General features: G+C 47.0%; 1 protein-coding gene and 1 pseudogene across 4 annotated transcripts in view; both read left to right on the forward strand.

The window, feature by feature from the left end:
* Positions 1–15,019, forward strand: part of LOC140898396 (uncharacterized) — a 305,360-nt gene that overhangs the window by 277,347 nt on the left and 12,994 nt on the right. For 2 of the 4 annotated variants that reach the window (XM_078848853.1, XM_078848854.1), the window contains exon 1: positions 14,479–14,715. The exons of 1 other annotated variant lie outside the window; for it this stretch is intronic. The gene's annotated coding sequence lies outside the window, so the exon portion shown is untranslated. Of the gene's footprint in view, positions 1–14,478; positions 14,716–15,019 lie in introns of those variants that run through there. One more of the 4 variants, XM_073312190.2, reaches the window with a different exon arrangement.
* LOC140897497 (olfactory receptor 6C4-like) lies at positions 6,201–7,153 on the forward strand (annotated as a pseudogene).

Here is a 15,019-nt window from a genome sequence, read left to right on the forward strand (position 1 = left end):
CAGCTGTGCTGCCCAATGAACAGCACCCAAAGTGGAGGGGCAAGAAAGGAGAAGTTATGTTGCCAAATGACCATTGGAAAGGGAGGTGAAGCTGTATAACGGTGTGTAAGTGCTGAGTAGAGAGCACTGAAGAGACGAGGACCTCTGTGCTGCATAGTGAAAGGTGGATAGTCGCAGATGTTACGGAGTGAGATATGGGCTGTTATATTAAACAAAGGGCCACCACGTGACATGAGAGTCAAGAACGGGAAAGAGGCAGCTATAGAGAGAAGAGCAACAGGCTGTCATGCTGGGAAATCAACACTAGATGGCAGCAGAGTAGAGGAAATGAGGTGGGTGGGGGTGTCACAAATACTGACTAGTGACCAATAGAGTTCAGTAGCCAATACAATAATGGGGAAAAGAACAGGAGGACTTAGAGACTAACAAATTTATTAGAGCTTAAGCTTTTGTGGGCTACAGCTCACTTCATCGGATGCATAGAATGGAACATATAGTAAGACACAGATATACATACAGATAAGTTGGAAGTTACCATACAAACTGTGAGAGGCTAATTAGTTAAGATGAGCTATTACCAGCAGGAGAAAAAAACTTTTGTCGTGATAATCAAGATGGCCCATTTAGACAGTTGAGAAGAAGGTGTGAGGATACTTAACTTAAGGAAATAGATTCAGTATGTGTAATGACCCAGCCACTCCCAGTCTCTATTCAAACCCAAGTTAACGATATCTAGGTTTGCATATTAATTCAAGCTCAGCAGTCTCTCCTTGGAGTCTGTTTTTGAAACTTTTCTGTTGCAAAATTGCCACCCTTAGATCTTTTACTGAGTGGCCAGAGGTTGAAGTGTTCTCCTACTGGTTTTTGAATGTTATGATTCCTGATGTCAGATTTGTGTCCATTTATTCTTTTGCATAGAGACTGTCCGGTTTGACCAATGTACATGGCAGAGGGGCATTGGTGGCACATGATGGCATATATCACATTGGCAGATGTGCAGGTGAACGAGCCTGTCATAAATATAAAGGGAAGGGTAAACCCCTTTGAAATCCCTCCTGGCCAGGGGAAAGCTCCTCTCACCTGTAAAGGGTTAAGAAGCTAAAGGTAACCTCGCTGGCACCTGACCAAAATGACCAATGAGGAGACAAGTTACTTTCAAAAGCTGGGAGGAGGGAGAGAAACAAAGGGTCTGTGTGTCTGTCTATATGCTGGTCTTTACCGGGGATAGACCAGGAATGGAGTCTTAGAACTTTTAGTAAGTAATCTAGCTAGGTATGTGCTAGATTATGATTTCTTTAAATGGCTGAGAAAAGAATTGTGCTGAATAGAATAACTATTTCTGTCTGTGTATCTTTTTTGTAACTTAAGGTTTGCCTAGAGGGGTTCTCTATGTTTTTGAATCTAATTACCCTGTAAGATATCTACCATCCTGATTTTACAGGGGGGATTTCTTTATTTCTATTTACTTCTATTTTTATTAAAAGTCGTCTTGTAAGAAAACTGAATGCTTTTTCATTGTTCTCAGATCCAAGGGTTTGGGTCTGTGGTCACCTAGGCAAATTGGTGAGGCTTTTTACCAAACCTTGTCCAGGAAGTGGGGTGCAAGGTTTTGGGAAGTATTTTGGGGGGAAGGACGCGTCCAAACAGCTCTTCCCCAGTAACCAGTATTAGTTTGGTGGTGGTAGCGGCCAGTCCAAGGACAACGGGTGGAATATTTTGTACCTTGGGGAAGTTTTGACCTAAGCTGGTAAAGATAAGCTTAGGAGGTTTTTCATGCAGGTCCCCACATCTGTACCCTAGAGTTCAGAGTGGGGGAGGAACCTTGACAGAGCCCCTGATGGTGTGGCTAATGGGATTAGGTTCTATGATGGTGTCACTTGAATAAATATGTGGACAGAGTTGGCATCGGGCTTTGTTGCAAAGATAGGTTCCTGGGTTAGTGTTTTTGGTGTGTGGTATGTGGTTGCTGGTGAGTATTTGCTTCAGGTTGGGGGGCTGTCTGTAGGCAAGGACTGGCCTGTCTCCCAAGATTTGTGAGAGTGATGGGTCGTCCTTCAGGATAGGTTGTAGATCTTTGATGATGCGCTGGACAGGTTTTAGTTGGGGGCTGAAGGTGACGGCTAGTGGCGTTCTGTTACTTTCTTTGTTGGGCCTGTCTTGTAGTAGGTGACTTCTGGGTACTCTTCTGGCTCTGTCAATCTGTTTTTTCACTTCAGCAGGTGGGTATTGTAGTTTTAAGAATGCTTGATGTAGATCTTGTAGGTGTTTGTCTCTGTCTGAGGGATTGGAGTAAATGCAGTTGTATCTTAGATCTTGGCGGTAGACAATGGATCGGGTGGTGAGCCATCAGGGGCTCGTTCGCCTGCACATCTACCATGTGCCAGCATGTGAAGCCAGGGGTCAGAGTCAGTAACAGGGTCAAGAGTCAAGCGGAGGGTCAGAGCCGGAGACAGAATCAGGAATTGGGACGAGGGTCCAAACCAGGTATCAGCATCCCAGTTGTGTTTCCAGGGGTCGATCAGGAGTCAGAATCCAAGTCAGAGTCGAGGTCAGTACCAGGACTTCAGACACAGAGAAGCAGGGTGGGCATGGCAGCTGGCTGGGATCCACATTGTTGCCTGGACACTTCTTGGTGCGCCCCATGGGCGAATATAGGGTCAAGGAGCCAAGAGCACTTTCAGTCCGATCATGCAGGATGGAATTTACCGTGGCGTACAACCACTGCAGATTATGGGCCACAGGGAATGAGTCAGCTACAGGCACTGCCAGGTTGCAGTGTGGGGAAATTACTTACCCGTTAACCTTACAGGCCCGGGTCCAAGTCCTGCTGATACGCACAGTTACTTTGGGTGGCTGTGGTCTGGGTAAATAAGGGTTAAATTCTGCAAGCACTCCCTCATGGTAGCAGTAGACAGACCTCAGTGGTCTGATGCTCAAAGGAAAAGCCCCGTGGGAGAAATGCATGAAGCAGTGTATGAGAGATACAGGGTGGGTGAGTTAGTATCTCTTATTGGACCAACTTCCGTTGGTGAGAGAGACAAGCTTTCAGCTATGACACTGCATGAACCAGTGTAGTCAGGTTCAGACGCCCTTCTCGAACCCCCAGGGGACCTTTGGGCAGGAACCCTGAACTAAGGGACTTCGGAGTGGATAAAAAAACAGCCTGTGGCTCAAAGGGTTAATGTGATGCTTGGCTATATAAACGGGGTGATCTGGAGCAGAGAGGCTATTTTACCTCTGTATTTGGCACTGGTGCGACCACTGCTGGAATCCTGCGTCCAGTTGTGGTGCCCACAATTCACGAAGGGTTCAGCGAATAGCCATGAGGACGATTAAAGGATTGGAAGACTCAAGGAGTTCAATCAGTTCAGTTTAACAAGGAGCAGGTTAAGGGGCAAACTGATCACAGTCTGTAAGTTACCATGTGGGGACCAGAAATGTGATAAGGGTGGGCTCAACAATCTAGCAGAGAAAGGTATAACAAGGGTTAAGAGCTGGAAGTTGAGGCTAGACAAATTCATACGACAAATAAGGCACAGTTTTTATCAGTGAGGGTAATTAACCACTGGAACAATTTACAAAGAATCATGGTGGATTTCCCATCAGTGGAACTTTTAAAATCAGGATTGGATTTTTTTTTTTTCTGAAGGATCTGCTTTAGTTCAAACAGGAATTAATTCAGGCTTGTGTTTCACAGTGATGCAGTCTAGATGATCCCAGGGACCCTTCTGGCCTTGGAATCTATGAATAAGTGGGGAGAGATTCTGATTGGGGTGTCAGATTATCTGAGAGGCCGGGGTTGCAGGGGGCAACCTGCCTCATTGTTTTTGCGGGGTACCTGGGTTCAGTGGAACCTGCTTAAACTGGCAAGGAAAGGCAGTGTTTAGATAGACAAATCGTCTCATGCCATTTGAAGTCATCACGTATCGGGGTGCTTTACCTCCTACTGAACCGAAACAATACCCTCAAAATCATCCAGATCTACGCTCCCACAAGTGCATGCAAAGATGATGATATAGAAGGATTCTATCAGGAGCTGGAGGAAACCCTCACTCAGAGTTCCACATAAAGGATTGCGATGGGAGATTTTAACGCCAAGGTTGGAAGAGGGAGAGAGGGCGAAAAGTTCATAGGTATCGGAGAAAGAAAGGTGCGAGAACGACTAGATATATTGGCAGAGACGAGGAGAATGTTCATTGGTAACACCTGGTTCCGAAAGAAGGCCAACAGAAGATGGACCCGGATCGCACCAAATGCGAAGACAAAGAATGAAATCGATTACTTCCTGATCGATAGACGACGCATCCTGCAGGATATTTCAGCAGTGCCATCGTTCAACACCGGAAGCGGCCATCGCCTGCTGAGAGCCAGACTCACGTTCACTGTGAAGGTGAAGAAAAAGGCACTGTGTACGGTGAACAGAAGGCACCAACTGGTAGCTTTTGACAAGGCAACCCTGAAGGAAAACTTTTCCAGGGAAGACTGGAACCTCCTGGACGGCTGCGATGAGGATTATGAGAACTTCAGCAAGAGACTGAAATGGTGCGTCAAATCAGACAATACGTGCATAGGATTTTATTGTTTTAACCCTGTTTCCCTCTGCTAGGTATGTTTCTGTGAACCAATCAATCCCACCTGTTTTTGAAGAGGCCTTCCTGAGTCATTAGAGGTTCACACTGGTCACAAGGTCCCAGAGAGGATTCCATAGCAGGGGACAAAGCCAGTTGTAGCTGCTGGAGATAAACACAGATGGTGAAACAGGGACGCTGTAGCCTGCAGACACACAGCACTCATTCTATATACATGGGAGCTAGAGAGATAGATATACAGCTAAATACTTAAGGAGAGAGAGAGAGAGAGAATAGAAAAATCAGTGAAATAAAAGTTTTAACTTTCCTACCAATATTGGTTGGAATTTTCTAAGTGCCTTAATGGATTTAGAGTAACAGCCGTGTTAGTCTGTATTCGCAAAAAGAAAAGGAGTACTTGTGGCACCTTAGAGACTAACCAATTTATTTGAGCATGAGCTTTCGTGAGCTACAGCTCACTTCATCGGATGCGTACTGTGGAAACTGCAGAAGACATTATATACACAGAGACCATGAAACAATACCTCCTCCCACCCCACTCTCCTACTGGTAATAGCTTATCTAAAGTGATCACTCTCCTTACAATGTGTATGATAATCAAGTTGGGCCATTTCCAGCACAACTCACCCTCCGCCCCCCCAACACACAAACTCACTCTCCTGCTGGTAATAGATAAGCTATTACCAGCAGGAGAGTGGGGTGGGAGGAGGTATTGTTTCATGGCCTCTGTGTATATAATGTCTTCTGCAGTTTCCACAGTATGCATCCGATGAAGTGAGTTGTAGCTCACGAAAGCTTATGCTCAAATAAATTGGTTAGTCTCTAAGGTGCCACAAGTACTCCTTTTCTTAATGGATTTAGGTGCCCAACTCGTCAAGAGGAGTGGGTGCCTAACTCCTATAGAGTACTATCAAAGTCTCAGCCTTAATAGTCCAAGAATTCATGTTACAGGGAGAGAATTCCCAGCACAATTTAAACATTTGCAGGTTCCACAACTTATATAATGGAAAGGGTTTTCAACACTTATTAATATTTGCTAAAGGTGGTAAATCTGGCTCTACCTGTTGGGAATTTTTGATATTTTGGAACTGTGTAACAGTGTGAAAGAATCACAGAGGTACATTCATAGATTTATAGATTGGAAAGCCACAAAAGACCATTAGATCCTCTAGTCTGACGTCCAACACGAGATTTATTGATTGATTGATTTGGCTTATACAAAAATATGAAGACTGTCTCAGTAATGGTATCCCACATTTGGACAAACTGTGTCATGAGAAGAGATACGAGATGATGTGAATCAAACTATGTGTGTCTAAATGGCTGCCTATTATGGTGGGCTCTCAGACCCTTCAACATAGCAACTGGGTTCCTGGTCCGATTTGAGAGATGTTGATATTTTGTTAAATCTGCTGCATAAAACTTACGGTAATATATCCAAAGAATCAACATGCCAGCCAGCTCTGTTCCTGCAACTCCATTATCAAACCAGGGGGCTTCCTTCCCCCACAACTTCTTCTTTGCTGGGTTAAAGCTTAAGTATGTTTTTGCCAATCATCTCCAAGATGTATTTTTCTCTTCCTCACTTTTTATCCTTCCTAGATACACCCCATGGCAAACACAGAAGGGAGGAATCAAACGTCCATCACAGAATTTGTCCTCCTGAGATTCAGGGATCTTCCTGAACTGCTGGCCCTACTCTTCCTGCTGTTTCTAGTGATCTACATTGTGACCTAGCGCAACAATGAGGATGTTCCCGGCCAAGTTGTGGCTGATCGGCACTTTTACATCCCCATGTACTTCTTCCGGGGGACTTGTCCTGCTTGGAGACCTTCTATACCTCCATCCTCCTGCCCAGGGTTCTGGCCAGTTTCCTGACAGGGGACAATACCATTTCTGTTTGTGGTTGTATGATACAATTTTATTTTGTTAGTTTCTTTGCTGCTGCAGAATGCTATCTGCTAGCAGTGATGTCGTATGATCGGTACTTGGCGATATGCAAACTGCTCCATTATGCAGCCCTCATGAATACCAGGTTCTGCCTGTCGTTAGCAGCTGGGTCTTGGATAAATGGATTTCTGGCTATTATCATAGTCATAGTTCTTATGTTACAATTAACTTTCTGTGGCCCCAATAAAATCGATCATTTCTACTGTGAATCCACAGAAATGTTAAATCTCTGCTGCAATGGCACCAACCAGATAGAGCTTGTCATTACCATCCTGGCTGCTATATTCACTCTGCCTCCATTTGTATTAACCATGATGTCCTACGTGTGTATCATCTTCACCATCCTGAGAATCCCTTCCACCGCCGGGAGGCAAAAGGCATTTTCTACGTGCTCCTCTCACCTCATTGTGGTGACCATTTTCTGTGGGACCCTGATCATTGTGTATCTGCTACCAAAAACCAACACACTAAGAGACCTAAACAAAGTGTTCTCTGTCTGCTACACAATTCTGACACCTATGGCAAATCCCTTCATATACAGCCTGAGAAACAAAGAGGTGAAAGAGGCCCTGAGAAAAAATGTCAGTAAATGTGTAGATTTTACAAGAAATTAGAAATCACAAGGTTTTTATTTCTTATTGTAGGGAAAATGGTGAGATGCAGAGCTGGCCTATTGTTTTATCGAAACAGATTCTGGGTGATCCCTAGTTCTGGCTAGGTCTTTGGGAATGTGCTGCTATAATATTTGAGGATGTGCAAATATATGAAATGTGAGATCAGTCAATACCAGGATCTTTACATTCAGAATAAAATTGAACTGTATTAAACTTGGTTTGAGTTGGGCAATTCCATACACTAAGCTCAAGTAAGAATATAAAATAAAAGAACAATTTACACTGGGATTATCAAAGGATCCTAAGGGGGTTAGGGATCTAAATTTCAATGGGTTTGTGTTACCGAACTCCATTAGGTCCCTTGACAATCCCAGCTGAATGACAAAATATTTGAAAGGATACATTGATTTTGGGTGCCTCAGCCACTGGGGACCCCCACTTGAGACACCAAGATTTTTCAGAGCACATAGAATTTTCATAACCTGTTGTGTGTTCAATGGTGGGAAATGATCTGTTCAAGTCATTCTATCTAGGTATGTGAGGTGGCCCTCACCAACATTAACAATGGGACACCTCAAGAAAGAAGAGCTTGTCGATATGGAAAGAAATTCTATGAATTTGAAGAAATTTGGGCCCTGTTTCCAGATACTTTTGGATAAAAAATGCTGAAATAATGCCTGACTTCCATTCCAGTGGACCTCTCTGCTTTCTCCCTCCCACTTCCTGCCCCCGTTCCCCAACTTCATTTTTTTTGCCCATTTGTGTCTTTTTTAAAAATTGTTGTTCCCCCTCCCTCGCAGGCAAGGTTCGCCTGATTTTCTATTGCCTAGTCTTGTAGTTTTGACAAGTTGCAAAGTTGCATAATTGCATATTTTTTTTAGCTAGCCTGTGAAATGTGCAGTGTCGGGCGACATGTACAGGCTGTAACAATTGTTCTTGTTGGTTTCTTCATGAAAATTTTAAAAGAATGAATCACAAAAATAAAATGACAGGACCCCTCACAATCACTGCCGGAAGGTAGGGAATTCACATCCCTGTGTTACAGAGGCACAGAGTAGATTATGTGGCATGCCCAAATCCACATCGAAAGTCTGTGGCTGAGCAGGGAATTGAATGCAGATGTCCCGCATCATGCTCCAGGTCCTATCACTACACCATCCTTCGGCACCTGAGAGGGTAATGCCTCCCCGTTCTCATTAGTTAACCTCCTGTGCTTTCTACAGGCCATGAACTACTGACCTCACAAGCAGAGGGTGAGGATTAAGAAACAGAGTACTTGTGGCACCTTAGAGACTAACCAATTTATTTGAGCATAAGCTTTCGTGAGCTACAGCTCACTTCATCGGATGCATACTGTGGAAACTGCAGAAGACATTATATACACAGAGACCATGAAACAATACTTCCTCCTACCCCACTCTCCTGCTGGTAATAGCTTATCTAAAGTGATCACTCTCCTTACAATGTTTATGATAATCAAGTTGGGCCATTTCCAGCACAAATCCAGGTTTTCTCACCCTCCGCCTCCCCACACACAAACTCACTCTCCTGCTGGTAATAGCCCATCCAACGTGACCACTCTGCCTACAATGTGCATGATAATCAAGGTGGGCCATTTCCAGCATAAATCCAAGTTTAACCAGAATGTCGGGGGGGGGGGTAGGAAAAAAACAAGGGGAAATAGCCACTCCCAGTCTCTATTTAAGCCTAAATTAATAGTATCCAATTTGCAAATGAATTCCAATTCAGCAGGTTCTCGCTGGAGTCTGGATTTGCAGTTTTTTTGTTGTAAGATAGTGACCTTCATGTCTGTAATTGCGTGACCAGAGAGATTGAAGTGTTCTCTGACTGGTTTATGAATGTTATAATTCTTGACATCTGATTTGTGTCCATTTATTCTTTTACGTAGAGACTGTCCAGTTTGACCAATGTACATGACAGAGGGGCATTGCTGGCACATGATGGCATATATCACGTTGGTGGATGTGCAGGTGAACGAGCCTCTGATAGTGTGGCTGATGTTATTAGGCCCTGTGATGATGATGTCCCCTGAATAGATATGTGGGCACAGTTGGCAACGGGCTTTGTTGCAAGGATAGGTTCCTGGGTTAGTGGTTCTGTTGTGTGGCATGTGGTTGTTGGTGAGTATTTGCTTCAGGTTGGGGGGCTATCTGTAGGCAAGGACTGGCCTGTCTCCCAAGATTTGTGAGAGTGTTGGGTCATCCTTCAGGATAGGTTGTAGATCCTTAATAATGCGTTGGAGGGGTTTTAGTTGGGGGCTGAAGGTGACGGCTAGTGGTGTTCTGTTATTTTCTTTGTTAGGCCTGTCCTGTAGTAGGTGACTTCTGGGAACTCTTCCGGCTCTATCAATCTGTTTCTTCACTTCCGCAGGTGGGTATTGTAGTTGTAAGAATGCTTGATAGAGATCTTGTAGGTGTTTGTCTCTGTCTGAGGGGTTGGAGGAAATGCGGTTGTATCGCAGACCTTGGCTGTAGACGATGGATCATGTGGTGTGGTCAGGGTGAAAGCTGGAGGCATGTAGGTAGGAATAGTGGTCAGTAGGTTTCCGGTATAGGGTGGTGTTTATGTGACCATTGTTTATTAGCACTATAGTGTCCACGAAGTGGATCTCTTGTGTGGACTGGACCAGGCTGAGGTTGACGGTGGGATGGAAATTGTTGAAATCATGGTGGAATTCCTCAAGGGCTTCTTTTCCATGGGTCCAGATGATGAAGATGTCATCAATATAGCGCAAGTAGAGTAGGGGCGTTAGGGGACGAGAGCTGAGGAAGCGTTGTTCTAAATCAGTCATAAAAATGTTGGCATACTGTGGGGCCATGTGGGTACCCATAGTAGTGCCACTGATCTGAAGGTATACATTGTCCCCAAATGTAAAATAGTTATGGGTAAGGACAAAGTCACAAAGTTCAGCCACCAGGTTAGCCATGACATTATCGGGGATAGTGTTCTTGACGGCTTGTAGTCCATCTTTGTGTGGAATGTTGGTGTAGAGGGCTTCTACATCCATAGTGGCCAGGATGGTGTTATCAGGAAGATCACAGATGGATTGTACAGACTGGACAGTCTCTACATAAGAGAATAAATGGACACATCAGATGTCGAGAATTATAACATTCATAAACCAGTCGGAGAACACTTCAATCTCTCTGGTCACGCAATTACAGACATGAATTACAGACATGAATCACCGATGTCACTGGGTGGGGGCTTGAGCCGGTTTTGCATTGTGTTATTGGAATGGAACCCCTAGATACTGAACCCGGCCCTTGCTGCTGCCAACTCTGACAGGCAGAAGGGTTACACTTGTATCCTTGAATGGGTGGGAAAATAGCTTCAGTGTCAAGTTCCTCTAACAACTTCTCTGCACTTTTCAAACATTTTGAAATCCCTCATCTGAGCGGTAAGACTGTAGGTATGACTTTGCTTTGTCCAGTTGTTCCATTGTTCCAGATATGTCAAGGTCAACACCTTGGAGTCTCTTGCTTACAACATTTATTTCAAACATTATGTCATTCCACAACACTAAGCCACACAGAAATTTGAAGTGATGTATGTTTTTGGTGATTCCATTTCCCTCTGCCACTCTTCTCCCATGAACAGTTCCTGTCACAGCATTATCCTCCATAATGGCAACTATGGCATCATCTATCTTCCCAATTTGGTGTTTGATAGGCTTTATCGCCTCCACTCGACTTTCCTATTGTGTGGCACTCAGTGGTTTCAGTATCAGAGAGGATGTTCCCAGATGTTGCTTCAAAATTTGCCATCGATGAGTTGATGCTGAGAAAAATACATAGATGCTTTGAATTACATTAAAAAATTCAACAGCCTCATGGAGTACAGCCTCAAATTCAGCCATCAGCTCCACAATTTTAAGGCCAATTAAGGTTAATTTCCATTGTTTGGCACATACAGCTGATCTGAAGTGCCACGCAGTGCTAGGTTTGGGGTAGCAAGCATTCTCACAATGGCAATGAGCCTTTTCACAACATTTTGCCAGTAAAGAGACTCTGATGCAATCTTCTCTTGATGCTGATCATCTATGGTGGCCTTTAACCTTAGTCTCATCTCATGCTCTTTCCACCTATGGAATGCTCTCTGGTGATTTGCTGCCTTCTCATGGCATGCCAGATTTCTAGCCAGATTTTTCCAGTCCTTTATTTCTGTAGAACCCAATGTGGCTAGAACATGAGAGTGGAAGAGTTTGCAACAAAACCAGTATGCAGCATTCTGGGTTTTTGAGTACATAAGCCATGGCCTCTCCACTTTATCACCATTGGGGATTTCACGCCAGTAATGTGTTGGATGGAAACTTCTCTTTTCATTGTCTTTGGGGAACATGAAGTTTTTCACTTGTTGAGGCCAATGCAGTACAAGGAAGTACCTCAGGCTACTGCTGTTATGAATTATACTTAATAGGTCATGCACACAAACTGTTACGAATTATACCTGACAGGTCACGCACAGGAACTGCTGCGAATTATACTCGATAGGTCACGCACAGTTCGAGTCTAGGCTGAGGCACACGAACAAAGTCCACAACTGCAGAGTTCCCAAAGATACTAAGTTTATTATGGTCGAGCGTGGTGCCCCCCGCTAGTCAGAGAGGGACCCCGAATGTAGGTTATTCAAAGATTATAGACCTTTTAGCAAAGCATGTTGCCCTCGTGCATCAGAAATCTCAGCCAATAGACAAACCATTTTCTTATCTCCCACCTATCCCTGCTAGGTACGTTCCCCGTGCTTAAACTGTTACTTCAATTTCCCACCATGGCCCTGAAGCAATGCATCAGTAACTTCTCTTATCAGGATGGGAGGCCCACATCAAAGGGTCAGGAGGCAGGGAGTTAGGAACAGACAAAGAACAGAAACCGGGAGTCAAGACAGGCTGGAGACGGGGGTTGCGGGGGGTGGGTTCACAGGAATGCAGTATCTAAGGAACACTCCTCCTGGTACATGATGAGCTTGCTTTGAGACAATGGTGAGCCCCAAATCAAAATGGAGTCACGTATGCTAACTTTTCCTTAACACTGCTGAAGTGGGTCCACAGTCCTGGATCATCTAGACTTAAGGAACGAAACTCAGGAGCAGCTGTTTCTTGCGCCTCCACCACACTCTTCTCTGATCTACACTTTTCTTCAGGAATGTGCATGGTTACATCCATTTGAGATGGAGATAGGGATGCTGCAGTAGCTGCCAGGTCACCTGCACTCCGACTAACTGGAAGATCAGGCATCTCCTCACCACTCACATCCTCACTGGGGCCGGAAGGCTCACTGTGAACATTTGTGTCTGTGTATCTCAGGAGAGCTCCTTCCTGCTTAGATAGAAAAGCTTCCTTCACTTTCTTTCTTTTTCTGAGTGCTGCCCCAGAGGGGCGTTTTCTTCTTTCACTCATGACTGCTGTTCTGTGCCAGCTATAGTGGCCTTCAACACTCAGTGGAAGGGGACAAATAAGCAGGCTGGTAACAGGCCTGAGTGAGGGAAGATATCAGCGTCTTAAGGGCCTAACTGGCTCCTACTGTTTCAGTTGACTGCCTGTTCTCCCCAGGTGGGTTCAGGGAAGCAGCAGGAAACAGGAAGCTGCCTGAGAAGCTAGGGGTTAATCAGTCCAGGCTCCTGGGGGTGCTGGAGAGGTACATGAGAGGCTCCTTCTCCTGTCTCTCCCTGCAGCTCCTGCTGCTTTCTGCTATTCCCCCTCACCTTTTCTCCTGCCTGCCTGTTAGGTCTCTTGTGCCCTCCTTCCTCCAGCACAGCACTCCCCCATCTCTGGGCATCTCGAGCAGAGAATACAGATGCCCCAGCAGCAGACACAGTTTTCTACGCTCTGGGTCCTAGTGGTGCCTCCCCACAGTCTGGCACCTGAGGCGGCCGCCTCAGTTCGCCTCATGGTCAGGCCAGCCCTGGACCCTGACCACCTCCCATCCAGGGCTTAATTTGTCCCCCAGCTTGCTGGGTCTGAGGAAGGCTGCTGTGCAAAGTGATATCTGTATGTTTGTTAATCACTTTTCGCTGCCTCCCAGCTCGCTAGCAAGTCTCCTGCTGTGAGACGTGATATTAACAAACGTACAAACATCACTTTTCACAGCAGCAGACTTACTCGCTAGCAAAAAAAAAAAACAACCAAAAAAGCAAAAGAAACAACAATTAAACAAAGTCAAGAACATGCAAAGTACCTTACTTGTGTTTCTATTCGGTGTAGGTCCAGTAAAGAATAGAGGCGACTGTACATTATTTTTATTATTGAGTATGAAAACAACCCTACATCAATAAATTGCAATGATTTGGGCATGGATAAGGGCAGATTTATTTATTCCTAAAGTTAATTAAGTATTTTAGACCAAATTGTCAGAGTGGCCACCAGTGGTAGTTGGTGGCCATGCTGTGAGGCCACCAAAACATTTGTTGTGAGAACCCCTGCACTAGAGAGCTAACTGGGGCGCGGCTCCATCATTGGCCATGACCTAAGAGTGCTATCGAATATCTTGATTTATTTTTGGCCTAGCACTTAACTCGGTGGCACTGGTCTGTTTCGATGGCTGCAGCGGATCAATTCCAACATTTCAGGGGATTTTCTAGGTGACCATTAGGAGAAGGCGGATGATTTTGGTGACAATCGGAAAACGATGAGGGGGAAACAGGTGACAAGCCTGAGCGGGCAGAGCACCAGTCCCTGACCCAGAGCAACAGGAGCTTCGCTGCCGACATCCCGGTGCCCGATGGGGAGCTGCAGTCAGTGCCCACACGGGGAGTCAGCCAGGACATGGGCAGAGGGGATCCCTGAGAGGGGGCAGACACGAGGGGGGTTTAAATAGAGCCCAGGGGTGGGTTCCTCCGGACCTACAGGTAACCAGAGGAACCCAGGGGCAAAGCTCTGACAGCTCCATGACCCGAGTGAGGGGAGCAGAGCTGGGAGCCCAGGGCTGGTCGCCAGTGAGCCTGGTGTGGAGAGACGAGACCAGCTCTGACCAACTGCTCCCTGTGCCAGTCTGTTACCAGAGCGGATCACACACAGAGCGTCCCCGGCTCCCGTCACCCCTGGATCCTCTGGATCAACCTGGAGTCTCCCTAGAAACCCCCCTTCTCCCCCGCCCCGGGCTCTGCTCGTCTCCTTTCTGTCCCCGCAGTGATCCTGTGGCTTCGAGGGAGGACGCCTGCATAGGGCTGGGAGAAGCTGCCCGCGCCCAGGCTGGTGGGGTCCCCAGGGGGCAGGGTCTGGGGCAGGGGCCTGCAGCGCGGTGGGTTGATCGCTAGGACCCAGGAGCGGCTGGGGGGCGGCTCTGGGGGGAGGATCGCGGGGCTCAGCCCGGCCGCAGGAAGTGACTCGCAGCCGCTGCGGGGACTCTGGCTCCCGGCGAGATCCCCGCGCCCCGGCGGCTGGTGCCGGGAGCCCGGAGCCCGGGCTGCAGCCGGGAGAGGGGAACCTCCAGCCGGGCCCTGCCCGCTGCTCCCCGGGAGCCTCTCCCAGGGCAGAGCCCCCAGCCCGGCCAGGGCCCCTTCCCGGCCCGGCCCCTGCCCCGGGGGCCCCGCTCGGAGGGAAGGTAAGAGAGACCCGCCCCCCCCGGCACCCCCGGGCTGCTCCCCGCGGAGCCGGCTGCGATTCCCTGCCCCGGGCCCGGGAAAGCTGCCGCAGCCCCCGGTGTGCGCGGGGCGGGGGGAGCCCGGCCGGGCCGCGCTGGGGCAACACGTGGGGGCAGCCGGGAGGGGTCTGGAGAGGGGCTTTGTGGGGTGTAGGAAAGGGGGACCGAAGGCGGGACAGGGGTGTGTGCGGGGCAGGAGGCGGGTTAAAGGCGATCCAGGGGCAGGAGGAGATGGGGGCAGTGGTTGCACTGAAGGGGGGATGGG

This window comes from Lepidochelys kempii, chromosome 14, assembly GCF_965140285.1.
Source record: "Lepidochelys kempii isolate rLepKem1 chromosome 14, rLepKem1.hap1, whole genome shotgun sequence".
In the NCBI taxonomy this organism is placed as follows: domain Eukaryota; kingdom Metazoa; phylum Chordata; order Testudines; family Cheloniidae; genus Lepidochelys; species Lepidochelys kempii.